This window comes from Pelophylax lessonae (assembly GCF_965119305.1).
Source record: "Pelophylax lessonae genome assembly, chromosome: 9".
NCBI classification, from domain to species: domain Eukaryota; kingdom Metazoa; phylum Chordata; class Amphibia; order Anura; family Ranidae; genus Pelophylax; species Pelophylax lessonae.
This window is the reverse complement of record NC_138776.1, coordinates 251,219,383-251,233,271: the sequence shown is the minus strand read 5'-3', so window position 1 is coordinate 251,233,271 and position 13,889 is coordinate 251,219,383.

Genomic DNA, 13,889 nt, shown 5'->3' with positions numbered 1-13,889 from the left:
TGGTTACAGCAGTCACATGGTACCGGAAGCAGGCCGGTACAGTGATCAGTCATAGGCTGTGTCTGGTGGTCATGGCCGGTGACAGGAGGATGTCATATGATATCCGCCCATTTGACGAGAGGCTCCTGCCGGTGTCATTATGCAATAGGCCGGTCGGGAACTGGATAAAAAAAATCTTCATACTCACAGTTGACTTATCATCTATCTGTTATCATACCACAATCACATTTGGTCAGTTCAAAGAGCAGATATGATGAACTAGAGGCAGTAACTCTAACAACCAATAAGAAATCATCTATGGTAACAGGAAGGTGAAAGAGGTTTGATTGGTTTCTGAACTAGCTATAGAAGACCTTCAGGTTATCAAGTCAATAGATTGGTTGGCCTTCAATTGTAAATTGATAAAATTTCCTTCTTTGAAAAAAGCTTGACCTATGGTCATTTTTGCATGGCATAACATCTAAGATGTCCTGGATTAGCAGGTAATGAGGACTGTGATCCAAATGTGCCCATCAACAAATTCTAGTTTCTCTTCTAAAATCCCAGAGTGGACAGCAAACTGCTGGTGTGTCCAATCCGGAAACAGCTCTCCTGATTGGTACCAGCCTAAATGGCTAGGCAATGTGTCACTATGCCAAGGTCAATTCCCACCGCTGCACTACTCTTTCCCCTGTCTACCCGGCCTGCCTCCAGACTTCTGTGGTTCCTCAGCTGCAAGTGTTCGTTGTACCACTACCCCTCCTTCACCTCAGAGTCCTTGTGGCATGTGTTCTCCTGTCATAGGTGTGCACAGCCTATTGCATTAGGATATGCTCTCCTGATTGGTACCAGCTTAAATGGTGAGGAAATGTGTCACTATGCCAAGGTCAATTCCCACCGCTGCATTACTCTTCCTTGTGTCTACCCTGCCTGCCTCCAGTCTTCTGATTGGTACCAGCTTAAATGGCGAGGCAATGCATCACTATGCCAAGGTCAATTCGCACCACTGCATTACTCTTCCTTGTGTATACCCTGCCTGCCTCCAGTCTTCGGATCGGTACCAGCTTAAATGGCGAGGCAATGCATCACTATGCCAAGGTCAATTCCCACCGCTGCACTACTCTTCCCCGTGTCTACCCTGCTTGCCTCCAGTCTTCTGTGGGTCCTCAGTTTTAAGTGTTCGTTGTGCCACTACCCAGGGCTGGCCCAAGACATTGTGCTGCCTGGGCCCAAGAATGAAATGCTGCCCCTCCCCCAACCCCCCTCCCAAAAAAAAAATCACACCCATCAAAAGGCCCCACATCCATTATTTTATATACAGTAAATATAAAAATTAGAAAATATTATATATACTGTTGTCTTCTTCCATAACTCACCACCAAACCGGTCCACCAAACACCCACTGTCTGTCCTCAGTCCTTTTGTCACTACTGTGTCTGCCGCAAGCACCACCCTAGAAGATCCAGCCTGCCCTGCGTGAGATGGAGTGCGCTGATGTCTGACCTCATTGCGCACACCATGATCATGCGAGGGAGGTTTCCAGGAGGAGATGCTCCGCCTCCTCCTACCCATCAGTTTGCACTACAGGGGGCAGTATGAGATGGGGGAAATGCGCCGCAAACTGATGACACAAAAAAATGCTGAAAGTAAAAAATCTTGGTAGTCAATTTGCTGCCCCTCTCAAAGTTTTGCCTGGGGCCAATGGACCCAGCGGGACAAATTGTAGGGCTGGCCCTACCACTACCCCTCCTTCACCTCAGAGTCCTTGTGCCATGTGTGCTCCTGTCATAGGTGTGCACAGCCTATTGCACAGCAGCCAGGGGGAGAAGCGAGGGAAGCCAGCAGCACTGCAAGGCGAGGGGTCAACAAGGTGGGAAGCCTGGGCAGTAGGGTGAATCAGCACCGTACATAGTGATAAGGGTGTGCCCAGGCAAACCAACAGCACCATAATCCTGTGCATGAGTGGACTAGCTCTGTAGTGGCTGTATTGCCTTGGACAATGTGGATAATCCTTAAAATGTCTTGCTGCCCTCTAAGACTGGGGTTGTCCTGATCGTACTGTAGAAAATAAAATATGGAAGCCACACTGGCCTAATGCTTTATTCAACATAAATTTATTGTATTAATAAAATGGTTAAAATGTCTACTCACAACAAACATGAATGTACAATTTGCTCAACAGGCCACATGTGTCTGGAACACCAAGCTGGGGTAAGGGGACCCAAATCCTGGTCCCTGCTGGCTGACGTGTTTCGAAGGACAAACCTTCTTCTTCACCCCCTGCGCACGCCTATAGCTCCTGTGTCTCTAAGTGTGCTCTGTGTCTCCAATACACCCCTGTGCCTCCAAGTGCCTCATATGCACCCAGTCTCCCCAGTGCACCACCATGCCTCTCACCAAGTGCCCTCCAGTGTGCAGCCATGTTGTTTTAAAATTCAAAAGCGAGAAGTGAACCTTTTTTAGCATAGGAAACTCAGTCAGCTTACATCCACATAGCCAGCCTGTGGCTCACTCCTAAAAAATAGAACACCATGAATGTATCTCTATAGCCGTTTACATTTCTCCAAGGGCCTGTAAACAACTGCTATTTCAATTTAGGAATGGGCATAAACCATTCTAATACAACGTTACTTAGCAGATCACTAATAAACAGGGAACTGCTAAAGAGGGTTATTCTTGTTTATCCAGGCCTAGGCTATATAAACCATTAAAACAAGTAGCAACTAGCTTAATATTCCTTAAGGAAATATACGTGTTTGCTCTCTACAGAGGCAAGGTTTACAATGGGGGTCAGAAATCCAGCGATTGGGATCTACCTATCGTTCTCGGGCAAGTGACAGGTAGATCGCGTCCTTTCCCTGCCAACCCCTGGATCCTAGATAGGAGCTGGAACAGCATTTACTGGAACCAATCCCCTGTATCTTCCCCTGTATCTTCTTAGCTGGCTTCTCCTCCTCTCCCTCCTGCCGGTTTTCAGCTGCTGCAGGAAAAAGATACATGGGATTAGTAGCAACCCCTGCCTCCCCTCCTATCCAAGTTCCCCTGGAAGCAGCGGAATGCTAAAATCAACATTTCCTAGCTGAGCTAAAAGTTATGCATATTTCATAATCTCTGTTTTGACTAAAATAGGTTTGTTTTTTAATTCCCCCTATTTTATGGAGAGCAGTGGGGCAGTGAGGCACATTCCTACTTCCTAGGAAGGTACATTTCAAGGGGATGTCATGAGCCTTGTTTTAGGCTACGTTCACATCTTGGCGTTGCTATTTACAGGCGTTTTTTAGGCGTTTTTTCAGGCGTTTTTATGGGCGTTTTTTCAGGTGTTTTACAGGTTTTTTTTACAGGCAGGCGTTTTTAGGTTGACTAGTAACCAATGGAAAAAAATAAAAACTCCTGTAATCTGCCCAAAAAGAAGCTCATGTACTTTTTTGAGCGTTGGGCATTTTGCTTAAAACGTCAAAACGCTCAGATGTGAACAGGGGCCATTGAAATTAATAGGATTTGTCTTGTTGGGCATTTTTTGAGCTGATCCTAGAGCAGAAAAACGCCCCAAAACACCTATATGTGAACTTAGCCTAAAAGGTAATATTTTGCTGCACAATAAAATATTGGACAAAGTATACCACCCTCTAAATCTAGTGATTGGCACACACAAAAACAAAAATATTTGAAAAATATATAAATTCATATATATATACATAAACTTCTCCTTTAAATATCAATTCACCACACAAAAAGTGATATACTGTATGTGAAAAAAATGTGAAAAAAAGGTCCATATGTGATAAATGACAACTTCTCCTTTATATAACAGTGGATCAACCACTCGTGCTTGTGGAATAAATGTGTCCTGTCCTCCACTGATATCCACATGCACACACCACCTACCACATAAATTTGACCCCCGTTACAGGTAGTCAAAATGGGCACCAGATCAAATAATAAATGATTGTCCTTAGGATTCCACTCAAAGGTCCACAGATCAAGGCCAACGATCAATAAATTGAACAATTTAAGGACAATCGTTTATTATTTGATCTGGTGCCCATTTTGATTACCTGTAATGGGGTCAAATTTATCTGGTAAGCGGTATGTGCATGTGGATATCAGTGGAGGACATACCGTATTTATTCCACAAGCACGGGTGGTTGAGCCACTGTTATCTAAAGGAGAAGTTGTCATTTATCACATAAGGACCCTTTTTTATATATAAATATATATATGAATTTATATATTTTTCAAATATTTATTTTTGTGTGATTTAGAGCGCGGTCTTTATACTTTGTCCAAACCTTGAGCTTTTGCTAGTTTGACGTGCTGCTCAATATTTATTTATACTTATTCACTAATAATTATTATTTATTTATTCATCCATATATTTATTTATTCATTCACTTGAAATTGATTATCCTGTGTGCAATTGCATAAGTGTTTATGCACTAATTTTTAAATTACAATAAAATATTATCTGAAAAAATATTAGTGTAGCACCCCCTAGCGTTGCTAGAGTGCTAGTGTTATGGTTTTTGTTAGTGTAGGTAAATTCAGGCTTGGCTGGCACCCAAGCCTGTGTTGTTTAATCTGGGTCAGGGTGAGTGACTCACAGTTAGTATCTCTGATACCTACCCCTACTTCTGGAAACTAGCAGAACATTCCAGAAGGATGGGCGTGGAGGGGAGGAGGAGCTGCCTGCAATATACTGAGGGCCCTGTCTTTCACCAATAGATGGGTTGGCAGGGGGCAGGCCCCCTCAAGTAATCAGGGCCATCCCAGCTGGGGGTGGTGGAGTTCAGGGGGAAGCTGGAGATGGAGTGTTAGACTGTCAGAGGCCATTGAGAGTAGTCCCCCTAGTCTGGGGGAGGTGAACTCAGGCCTGAGCGTGGGTGTGGAAGGGACCCCTTCTCAGGACACATAAGGGGATCCTGACCAGGAGGCACTGGAGCAAGGAGAGGACAGCAGGAGAACACTGCTGGGCAAATCTCCAGGGAGAAAGATAACCAGGAAGGCTGGTGAGTGTTACAGTCAGATGACTAAGAGGCATGCCTGAAGGGACTGGGTGCCAGCAGTCTGAGATGGATGCAGAGACAGTCTGTGAAGACTGTGGAGAAGTAGCCAAGAGGGCTAGTGGAAGGGGCAGCTGCAGCCAGGTGGGCTGGCAGTGCCTGAAGAGGTGGTACTATGACCAGTAACCACAGGAGTAGGACAGCTAAGCCTGCAAAGGGCACTTCCTCTGAGTCTCTGTTGGATCAATTTGTCAGTGCTACCTGGTCCCAGGAGATGTAGTTCTACAAGTAAGATTGTGCTGGAGATAGAAGAGAAGTGTATATATGTATACTTGATGTATATAGTTGTGTTCCTGAAGAATTCCTTGTTGATCAAGTGGGCATCCCATAATAACCCTATCCTCATCCAAGTTCAATCCCCCTAATAAAATACAAAAACAAATAAGCTGCGAGGACTAAATCCTGACTCAAGTGTGTGTTGAAAACTTGTGTGCCTGGCCGTGCAGGGTGGGAGATAATCATATTCACCAGTGGCTCCATAGCCAGCTACAGCAACCGTGCAAGATACAGCAAGAGAAAGAAAACTGCAAAGAATAAAAGAAAATGGCCAGTAACACAGCTGCAGCAGAGCTTTCATTTGCAAACCTGACAAACCAGAACTACCAGTCTTGGAAATGTAAGATGTTGTTAATAAGAGGAGGTACTCAGAAATGTATCAATTAATTCAGGCCAGAACACCCTTCAGATGAGTAGATAGAGAAAGGCCAAAAAGCTCAGAGCACACAATGATGCATCTTAGATAATTATTGTGAAAACATATACAAGAGGGCGCAAATGCCTAGAGCATTACCACCAAAACCATTTTCTAAAATCATAAGACAACGTTATACTCACAAAGGCAGGATAAAATGAGAAATGGGGGGTCTATCCCCCGAAACGTGTGAGCCTTTTCACCAAGTGGCATCGGTTGGGATGCCCATCTAACTTGCTGAAGTGGTGCTATTGTCGAGCTTGATTTCATTCTGCCTTTGTGAGTATAACATTGTCTTATAAATTTAAAATAAATGCTTTTGGTGGTAATGCCCTGGATGTTTGCGCCCTCTTGTATATGTCTTCACAGTATACTGAAGATTGCCCAGTCTGAGGAAGGCTGCATCTTTGAAACCATTACGTGCCATAGTCCCTGGGTGAAGTATTGTGGTATGAGCGCTGGGTTGTCTTTGTTCTATTTGTCTATAAAAGATGATCAAATCATACATACACAATATTATCAAAAGTATTGGGACACCTGCCTTTACACACACACATGAACTTTAATGGTATTCCAGTCTTAGTCTGTAGGGTTCAATATTGAGTTGGCCCACCCTTTGCAGTTAGAACAGGTTCAACTCTTCTGGGAAGGCTGTCCACAAGGTTTAGGAGTGTCTATGGGAATATTTGACCATTCTTCCAGAAGCACATTTGTGAGGTCAGGCACTGATGTGGACGAGAAATCCTGGCTCGCACTCTCTACTCTAATTCATCCAAAAAGGTGTTCTATCAGGTTGAGGTCAAGACTCTAAGCAGGCCAGTAAAGTTCTTCCACCCCGAACTCACTCATTCATGTCTTTATGGACCTTGCTTTGTGCACTGGTGTGCAGTCATGTTGGAACAGGAAGGGGCCATCCCCAAACTGTTCCCACAAAGTTGGGAGCATGAAATTGTCCAAAATGTCTTGGTATGCTGACGCCTTAAGAGTTCTCTCACTGGAACTAAGGGGGCAAGCCCAACCCCTGCAAAACAACCCCACGCCATAATCCCCCCACAACCAAATGATTTGGACCAGTGCACAAAGCAAAGTCATTAAAGACATGGATGAGCGGGTTTGGGGTGGAGGATCTTGACTGGCCTGCACAGAGTCCTGACATCGACACATTCCTAAACCTTGTGGACAGCCATCCCAGAAGAGTTGAAGCTGTTATAGATGCAATGGGTGGGTCAACTCAATATTGAACCCTACAGGGATGCCAATTAAAGTTCATGTGTATGTAAAGGCAGGCGTCCCAATACGTTTGGTGATATAGTATGTATGTAAGTGTGAAACTACTAAAGAAATGTGAGAAGGATTAAAAAATGTACATGAAAAAGTTAATTTCAGCAATAAACTGTTCTTTGTTTAGGTTCCATTCACACCTGAGGGTATCGTTTTCAAGCGTTTCTTTGGGCTTTTTTCAGGGGTTTCTTTGGGCTTTTTTCAGGCATTTTTTGGGACTTTTTCAGGCTTTTTTGGGCGGTTTTCAGGCATTTTTCAGGCGTTTTTCAGGCGTTTTGTGCAGGTGTTTGGAGGAAGGCATTGACATCTAACAAAAACACTTGTAATCTGCCAAAAAAGAAGCTCATGTACTTTTTTGAGCTTCAGGCATTTTTCCTCAGATGACAGAATGCTCATATGTGAACAGGGGCCATTGAAATGAATGGGATTTTGCTTGTTGGGTGTTTTGAGACTTCAGAGATGAGCGTTTTACGAGCTCAAAACGCTCAGGTGTGGACAAATCCTTTGAAAGCTATACCAAACCAAGCTGATGAAAGGCCAGCATATGCAGAATTACATAAGGCACACTTTGGAAATGGTAGAACGCCTGAGAGGTATGGGGGAAGTAATAAAAGATTTTCATGTCGCAGCACTATTACTCAGTGATTTACCAGCAAGTTATGAAATGCTTGTCACAGCACTTAATGCATGTCCAGATGATTAACTGAAATTGGAATATGTGAAGGGAAAACTTGTGGATGAATGTAAGCGTAAAACAGAAAGCATTAATAGTGACGGTGAGTCTGTTTTAAAGATGAAAAATAGAAATGAAAACAGTAACATGCAACAAAAAAACATGTGAATGTTTTGTGTGCAAGAAACAAGGTCATTTAAAGAAGATTGCAAAATCTGTAAAGCTAGAATGCAAAAACAAACTAAACTACAAAGGCCCCGTTCACATGTCACAGGTTTTCCGATCCGATCTGCCTGTCAGTTTTTCTGGCGGACCAGATCTGATGCTCCATGCAGCCCTATGGAGCAGCGGATGTCAGCGGAGACATTTCCGCTGACACCTACTGCTATCTGATCCAATCCTGTCCATGAAATCTGGATGGATGGAAACCCTATTTTCCATCCATCTGGAGGATTGGATAGGATTAAATGAGAACAGACAGGCGGTCCGTTCTCATCCGATCTCCTCATAGAGGACAGCAGGGATCTGACAGCGCCATCACTGCACACAGAGTGGAGACGGAGCTGTCATTCACCTGGTCAGCGGGGATCGGCAGAGCGATCCCGTGCTGAGCGGAACGAACTCAGTCGGGCACACCGCCCGTGTGAAAGGAGCCAAAAGTTCAAAAGTGTGAAGCAAGAAACTGATTTTACTTCATATAATGAATTTTCAATCCAAAAGTTGCACCTCATCTTTGCAGGCATGGTGTGTTTATTCAGTAGCTACATGACAAATAGAGATGTATAGAACTGTTCGCCGGCGAACAGTTCCCGGCGAACTTAGCATGTTCGCGTTCGCCGCTGCCGGCGAACATATGCGATGTTCGGTCCGCCCCCCATAAGACATCATTGAGGCAAACTTTGACCCTGAACTTTACAGTCAGCAGACACATTTCCAGCCAATCAGCGTACCTCCCTCCCACACCCTCCCACCTCCTATAAATAAGCAAGGGCAGCATCCATCTTAGATCATTCTGAAGCAGTGTGTGTAGTGAGAGTAGGGAGAGCTGCTGCTGCTGCTGCTGCTGTTAAGCTAGGGACAGTTAGTCAGTGTTCCTGGTCTTGCAGTGTTCTTGGTCCACTACTGCTGTAATATCAGCACCCCAAAAAGCCCTTCTAAGGGCTGGTATTTGTGTTTTTTTTTTTTATATATATATATATATATATATATATATATATATATATATATATATATATACCTAGCGTCCCCAAAAGCCCTTTTAAGGGCTGGTAATTGAGTTGTTTCTTCATATATATATATATATCTATATCTATCTAGTGTCCCCAAAAGCCCTTTTAAGGGCTGGTAATTGAGGATTTTTTTATTTATATATATACATATATATATATATATAGTGTCCCCAAAAGCCCTTTTAAGGGCTGGTAAGGTAATAGATTTTTTTCTTTATATATATATATATATATATATATATCTATTGTACACTGCAGTTGCCTGCCCGCTGTGTGTGAGAGGCCACAGACCTACCACAGACTGTACTGTGTGCACACCACACTCATTTCGGGTGGCACAGGCACAGTACCTGGCATTTTAAAAAATATTTTTTTTTCCTCTGTCATAATTGCAGTGAGTGCTGTGTCAGGTCCACAGAGTGCACTGTACCCACTGCAGTGCACTGCCCACCACTGATATATATACGTTGGCACAGCATCTTGTTGCAATAAATTGAAAAAAAAAAATATATTTTTTATTATTGCAGTTGCCTGGGCTGCCAGTGACTGTCAGGTCCACAGAGTGTACTGTGCCCACTGCAGTGCCACTGTGTGCCCACCCACCACTGATATATAAGGTGGCACAGCAGCTTGCAAAGTAAAAAAAAATATATATATTTTTTAAATTGCAGTTGCCTGGGTGCCAGTGACTGCTGTCAGGTCCACAGAGAGTGTACTGTGCCACTGCCCACCCACCACTGATATATAAGGTGGCACAGCAGCTTGCAAAGTAAAAAAAATATATATATTTTTTAAATTGCAGTTGCCTGGGTGCCAGTGACTGCTGTCAGGTCCACAGAGAGTGTACTGTGCCACTGCCCACCCACCACTGATATATAAGGTGGCACAGCAGCTTGCAAAGTAAAATAAAATATATATTTTTAAAATTGCAGTTGCCTGGGTGCCAGTGACTGCTGTCAGGTCCACAGAGAGTGTACTGTGCCACTGCCCACCCACCACTGATATATAAGGTGGCACAGCAGCTTGCAAAGTACAAAAAAATATATATTTTTTTAAATTGCAGTTGCCTGGGTGCCAGTGACTGCTGTCAGGTCCACAGAGAGTGTACTGTGCCACTGCCCACCCACCACTGATATATAAAGTGGCACAGCAGCTTGCAAAGTAAAAAAAATATATATATATTTTTTAAATTGCAGTTGCCTGGGTGCCAGTGACTGCTGCCAGGTCCACAGAGAGTGTACTGTGCCACTGCCCACCCACCACTGATATATATGCCTGCAAGAGAAAAAGCCAGCCGCAGAGAAGCCGTATTCCTGAAAATATAAGAAAAATGCTTTTTTTTAGGGATTCTGGACATGCTACAGAGCTGAAACTTGACAGGTACACTTTTTAGACCCCCCAGACACTAAATACAAAAAATGACATGCCTGCCTAAAAAAATGCCCGATAAATGCCTGCAAGAGAAAAAGACAGCCGCAGAGAAGCCGTATTCCTGAAAATATAAGAAAAATGCTGTTTTTTAGGGGTTCTGGACATGCTACAGAGCTGAAACTTGACAGGTACACTTTTTAGACCCCCCAGACACTAAATACAAAAAATGACATGCCTGCCTAAAAAAATGCCCGATAAATGCCTGCAAGAGAAAAAGACAGCCGCAGAGAAGCCGTATTACTGAAAATATAAGAAAAATGCTGTTTTTTAGGGGTTCTGGACATGCTACAGAGCTGAAACTTGACAGGTACACTTTTTAGACCCCCCCAGACACTAAATACAAAAAATGACATGCCTGCCTAAAAAAATGCCCGATAAATGCCTGCAAGAGAAAAAGCCAGCCGCAGAGAAGCCATATTCCTGAAAATATAAGAAAAATGCTGTTTTTTAGGGGTTCTGGACATGCTACAGAGCTGAAAATTGACAGGTACACTTTTTAGACCCCCCAGACACTAAATACAAAAAATGACATGCCTGCCTAAAAAAATGCCCGATAAATGCCTGCAAGAGAAAAAGCCAGCCGCAGAGAAGCCATATTCCTGAAAATATAAGAAAAATGCTGTTTTTTAGGGGTTCTGGACATGCTACAGAGCTGAAAATTGACAGGTACACTTTTTAGACCCCCCAGACACTAAATACAAAAAATGACATGCCTGCCTAAAAAAATGCCCGATAAATGCCTGCAAGAGAAAAAGACAGCCGCAGAGAAGCCGTATTACTGAAAATATAAGAAAAATGCTGTTTTTTAGGGGTTCTGGACATGCTACAGAGCTGAAACTTGACAGGTACACTTTTTAGACCCCCCAGACACTAAATAAAAAAATGACATGCCTGCCTAAAAAAATGCCCGCTAAATGCCTGCAAGAGAAAAAGCCAGCCGCAGAGAAGCCATATTCCTGAAAATATAAGAAAAATGCTGTTTTTTAGGGGTTCTGGACATGCTACAGAGCTGAAACTTCACAGGTACACTTTTTAGACCCCCCAGATGCTAAATCCAAAGAAATTTTTTATTTTTATTTTTTTTTAATTTTTCCAATAATTGGCTCTCTATCAAAAAATTATAATTTTTAAGAACTTTTTTTTGCGTGATCCCTCTCCGGCATGCCACAGTCCAGGTGTTAGTCCCCTTGAAACAACTTTTCCATCACTATTGTGGCCAGAAAGAGTCCCTGTGTGTTTTAAAATTCGCCTGCCTATTGAAGTCTATGGCGGTTCGCCCGGTTCGCCGGTTTGCGAACATTTGCCGATGTTCGCGTTCGCCGTTCGCGAACGGCGAATTTTAGGTTTGCGACATCACTAATGACAAATAACAGAAATGTCTTTATTCACCTTAACCGGAGTAAAACAGAAAAAAATGTCCACATCTAATGGGCAAATAATGAAATCAGAAGGAATATGAGATGGTTTTCATGGTTTTCTCTAAACATATTGATGGGGACAAAAGTCTCACCCCACAACTCTGAGCTGTAGTTGTGGGGTTATCTGGGCAGGGGACTTATCAGAATCTGGAAGCCCCCTTTAACAAGGGGCCCCCCAAATTACGCCCCTCCCATGTGAATGAGTATGGGGTATATAGTACCCCTACCCATTCACTAAAAAATTGTCACAATGTAATAAAAACACAGACAGTTTTTGACATTTCCTTTATGTAAAATAAAAAAACCAGTGTCCCTCAATGTAAATCCATCATTAACCGGTTCCCGACCGCCCGCCGCAGTTTTACTCGTGCACGTGGTGCTGGGGGGCGAGCACACGCCTTCAGCATGCTCCCACCCCCACTAGGCAGCGATCCACGGGGCCGGTGGCTGCGATTGACGCCGGGCAACCGCGATCGCTCCCAGCTGAGAGGAAGAATACACACAGTAAACACAGCTGACCGTTCTTTTCTCTGAAATGATCACAGAGCGCCTGTGATCCTTCTATATAGAATCACAGGTCTCTATGGTTATTTCACAAGTCCCTCCCCCATACAGTTAGTAAACACTCCCCTCGGCTCACACTTAACCCTTTGATCCCCACTGTGGTAACCCCTTCCCTGCCAGTGTCATTATTACAGTAACAGTGCATATTTTTAGCACTGATTACTGTAGTAATGTCACTGGTCCCCACACAAGTGTCAAAAATGTCAGTTAGGGGTCCGATCTGTCCGCCGCAATGTCGCAGTCCCGCTAAAAATCGCTGATCGCCGCCATTACTAGTAAACATAGATAAATAAATAAAAATGACATAAATCCCTAGTTTGTAGATGCGATAACTTTTGCGCAAACCAATCAAAATACGCTTGTTGCAATTTTTTTTTTTTTTACCAAAACTATGTAGCAGAATACAAATTGGCCTAAAATGATGAAAAATTTAGATTTAACATTTTATATATATATATATATATATATATATATATATTATTTTTTTTTTTTTTCAGAATTGTTGCTCTTTTATGGTTTATAGCACAAAAAATAAAAATCGCACAGGTGATCAAATACCACCAAAAGAAAGCTCTATTTGTTGGAAAAAAAGGACATCAGCTTTATTTGGGTACAGTGTCGCACGACCGCGCAATTTTTCGTTAAAGTAACGCAACACCGAATCGCAAAAAATGGCCTGGTCATTAAGGGGGAAATCCTTCCGGTCCAGAACTGGTTAATCACGCTGCCCACCACACCTGAAAAAAAAAAACCTGGGGGCACCGCCCCCTTGTTTATCACCGACCCAGCATGCAACGGTCCATAACGTCACAAAGGGACAGTTCCACCAGGTGATGTTGCCAGGTGGCCCCACCCTTACCTATATAAGAACTGTCAAAAGGTGGAGCTTTCAATAGGTGGTCATCCTTCATGGAAGATGGAAACATTTTTTTTCTTTGTTCTTTTTCGGGATTGGCGGGCTGTGTGATTGACGATGGATTTACTGTCTTTGTATTTTTATTACTTTTTTGGTCGTTCACAAAAGGGGGCAAGGATCTGGGGGCCCCCTTGTTTCGATAAGCCCCCTGCCTGCAGACCCCCACAACCACAGTCCAGGATTGTGGGGATGATACCCTTGTCTCCATCAACATGGGGACAAGGTGCTTTTGGCTGGGGGGGGGCAGAGCCCCCCTTGCCCCAAAGCACCCAACCCCCACATGTTGAGGGCACATGGCCTGTTATGGTTCAGGAGGAGGGGCTATTTCCATTTTACCACCCCCCCCTTTCCTGACCTGCCAGGCTGCATGCTCGGATAAGGGTCTGGTATGGATTTTAGGGCATGGGGTGCCACCTAAAACCCATACCAGACCAGGCACCAGCAATTTGAACCTGGGAGACAATAATGTGATTTGACTCGTTTTTTTTCTTTAGAAATTCCATTTCTGCTGCAGCATTATATTTAAAGAAATTTTTCATTTTTATTATTGCCCTTTAAGCATCATTAAAATCACTGTTCCTGAAAAAACTACCGTTTTTGAAAAAAGAAAATTGCATTGACACATGTCCCCCCAGCGCCATACCCAG